Here is a 4,324-nt window from a genome sequence, read left to right on the forward strand (position 1 = left end):
CATGCAAAGTTTCATCAAATTTAAAGATCATTTGGGTACCGAATTAGATTAAATAAATCAACATAACAAAAGTTGTCCAAACAGAACCGTTCGTGTAAATTACGATTACGGAAGCTCAAATTTGATGAAACTTTGTATGAATGATCTACACACTGTGTTTTAGACATTGTACGGTTAAGATGTGAAAATACGACCTGAAAGTGAGCGAAATAAGGAGTCCCGCACTTTAATTTCAAAGAGGGATCCCTCTCTAGAAGGGGACTGTATATATATATATATACACACACACACTAGTTTGCATCCTTGGCCAAAGAAAATCTAATAGAAATACAATTTTGCCGTTCAAATGAAGGGAATCATTTCTATCATAGTATAAAGTACTTTAATGAATCTGAGAAATATAAGGACTCGTGTTAAAAGATTGAATCTTCTGATTGTTATGCTCTCTAACGATAAGGCTTCATAACCTACAGTCTTTTTCATGCTGGATAGCAAAAGCAGATATTAAGTACAGATTGCGGTCCTCTGAATTACGCTACATTTTATAGTACAGATACGGGTATTGATAAATGAAGAGCACCCCTTTCAGGAGCTTCTTTCCCAGCAAAACTCCTATCTCTCGTTTTTTAACTGCTAACATAGCACCAAGTATTATAACTCATAAAAGCCGGGCATGCTTCAATGTTAGGTCTAAGTCTAACATGTAAACACACATGATGCATCTTGCAGAGGCTTACATACACCACATTCGGTCCCTCTCTGCTGGGTACACAATTTTTTTTTTTTACTATAAAAACAAAAATGAGGGATCGCAGTCCAGCTTTCAATACACAAAAAGTGAGAAGCTTTACATGCAAAACCTCACAACCTGCAGAAAACTGAAGAACCCAACACTAAAGACGAAAGATTTCCTCGAAATCAAATCTCAAATTTCCCAAACATTCGCAAATAGTGAAAATTGGGGGCAGTAGAATTCATACATTGCAGGGATAAATTTAAAGAGGAAAGGGTAAAGTGAATTGGGGGAACAGATCAGGGATGAGAGAAGGAGAGACGAACCCTAGGAGGAGTATCGGAGTTGGAATCGCGGCCGCCGATTTGAACAGAAGCGGAGGACCTTCGCACCCTTTTCTTTTCTTCTCTTTTCTGATTTTCGCTTCTCTCTCTCTCTGATTCAAAGGAATCAATACAACAAACAAAATTGACGTTTTACATTTACCTTTCACCTAATATTTAATTACAGCGTCATCGTTACTTTACCCTCATCTTCTTTCATCTTTTAATTTGGACTGGCCTTCGTGTGCGGGAGTGCCATTTCTGTCAATTTGATAATTATTGTGCAAATTTTTTTAATTTGATCATTTGTTGTTCGGTACTCATAAACAACAGTTCTCTAAAATCTATGTGTCATTTTGAAAAAAAACTGAACAAAAATTAACAAACAAGATTTGTAGAATTGCAAACATATAAGGAACACTCATCAATACATATCATAAGTTAAACATCAGACAGTACAAAAGTTAAGAAACATAAGAACATGATATTGTTTTTAGATATGTAAGTTGAATCCATAAATTTGATCAAAAGGGAATTAATTGTGAACATTTACATGTTTAACATTAATTACTTTAAGTGAATGAAGTCATAATATCAACTATGTGTCATCAACCTCATTAAGACCAAAAGATTGCTTTTAAAACGCAATTGACATTGATCAACATAAAATTATTTAATTTTCTCTCGTTAATATTATTATCATTATTATTGTTGTTGTTTTTTTTTAGAATGCAATTTTCTCTTTTGCAAAATGTGTAGCATTGCCTAGTACCATTTGGTATATAGTGGCATAAGTCTCTCATTATAAATGAGAGGTCGTGAGTTCGACTCACAATAGTGTAGCTCATTAATTGTGCATTTGATAAAAAAAAATGTATAGCATTAACCAAAAAAATGAGTAGGAAAACAGAAAGAAAGCTAAAAATTGAGGGCCAAAATTGAAATAAAAGGAAGAATGGATGGGCAAATTTCAAATAGAAAACTGAGGGGTGAAAGGTAGAACTGAAATAAAGGAAAAAATAGAGAGGCAGAACTCAAATTAAAGAAAAAACTGAGAGAGTGATAAAACTGAAATAGCTTAAAAAACACAGGGGTAATTTCGGTAGGTCACTGTTCAAGTTGCAATTTGTTGCGGGCTAGAAAGAGATAGATGCTACCCACCGATACTAAGGAGACGTTTTGACATCAATCCTGTTAAGCATCATGAATTTTTATTTTTTTTTTTTTTAAATGCATATAAGGGCACCATTGCCTTTTTATAACATACAGTGGTAGCATGGTAAATAAAATTAGAATAGGATATAAATATATTTACAATCAGACTAATAGCAGCATGGTAAATAAATTAGAAGTAGGGGCAGCACCGTCATTCAGCCAGTTAAGGGCAAATAAGTCAATATAAGTTAGAATGGCATAGATGTAAAAAAAGAAATAAATGCAGGGGTAGAATGGTCGCGTCACTATTTACGTGAACAGTGAAAAACATGGTCTGCTTATATGTATAAGATATATACAACCGGGATCGAGAGAGGACGTCAGCGAGAGAGTTAAAACGTGGACGAGCCACGTGGCAGCCTTTTATTGGTTAAGAGTAAACATTCAACAAGTCAACAAATTTCTAACCATTATGTAAGTCCCACCCCATCATCTATCAAATCTTGACGACATTACTGTTCATCATCTTCCCTAATACAATCACCCGTATTCACATCCCAAAGATCTTCACCACTGACTTCTTACATTTATAATCAACATATGTCCATTAATAATTATGCAAAGTTTCTTCTGTTTTTCTTTTGGATTTTTCAACAATCAAAGCTTTTTCTCATCATCTGGGTCTCTCCCACCTCCTCAGACTAAGATCACAAAGGGCTCTGGGATGTGAAACCTCAATAGCTCATTTGGCCTTCTATGTCGCCTCTGAGAGCTCCTAATTGATTAACCAACTCCAAAGATTGGTTGATCCAAGCGTGAAACATTGAGATCGAATCGAACAAGAGGCAAGCTTGAACAAGGTGAAACACTAAGATTGAATCAGGCCATAAAAATTCATGGCACTTCTAGAATCAACCTATGAAACATTCAATCAACAAAACCCAGAATCAGAGCAAGTATATCAACCTGCATATGAACTCATTAACCAAACAAAACAATCGCTTAGGCAGAATGATAGCCAGAAATAGATGTGAAACACTGAGATTGAATGGGCGATCAAGTGGGGTTTTCGGGAGAAGAATAAGAAGCAGAGGAATGGGGAGAGAAGAAGAGAGTGTACAAAATGTAGAGAGAGAGCCAATGGTTGTATAGCTCAATAGAGAAAACAATAGATTAGTGGGTAGCAGGGCCTCGTATCACTTTCACCAATGAGTGGCTGCCACGTGGCTCATCCGCGTTTTAACTCTTTCGCGGACGTCCTCTCTCGATCCCGGTTATATATATATATATATAATGCTGATCAGGTAAGGACCTCCTTACCTTATATAAGGTATGGATTTCATTATTTGACCCACTTTTCGATCATATTTTATTATCTCAACCGTTCAGATTTTAGGTATATATGAGTAGATCAACTCTATAAATTTTCAGCCAAATTGATAATCATTAAGGCATTCAAAACTGTGATTTAGAACTAATAGAACATACGGTTCAGGATGAACAGATTCGGTTCATTCATTGATTTAATATAATTTTGATACCTTAACGATAACCAAATTAGCTGAAATTTTGTAGAGATGATCAAGTTATGTATATCTAAATAGTGAACGGCTATGATGTGAAAATATGATAAAAAAGTGGGTTAAATTAAAGAAATCAGTACCTTAGCTAAGGTAAGGAGGTCCTTATTTGAATATATATATATATATAGGGTTTCTCAGCTGCGGACGTCCACATTTATTTTTACGATACGGATTTCCACTTTACACTCACTTTTCAATCGAATTTTCACATCTCCACCGTCTAATATTTAGATACTAATGTATAGATCATCTCTGCAAAATTTCAGCCAATTTGGTTATCATTAAGGAACTCAAAACTGCGTTTTTCTGTTATAAACATGAACGGTTCAAGTTTAACAGAATTGTGTTCATCCATTGGTTTAATCGAGTTTGAGTGCCTTAATGATAACTAAATTGACTGAAAATTTACAGAGATAATCTATACATTAGTATCTAAACACTAGACGGTGAAGATGTGAAAATTCGATTGAAAAGTGAGTGTAAAGTGGAAATCCGCACCATAAGAATAAATGCGGACATCCGCACCTGAG

The sequence above is a fragment of the Fragaria vesca genome, linkage group LG5 (assembly GCF_000184155.1).
Source record: "Fragaria vesca subsp. vesca linkage group LG5, FraVesHawaii_1.0, whole genome shotgun sequence".
Taxonomy (NCBI): Eukaryota; Viridiplantae; Streptophyta; class Magnoliopsida; order Rosales; family Rosaceae; genus Fragaria; species Fragaria vesca.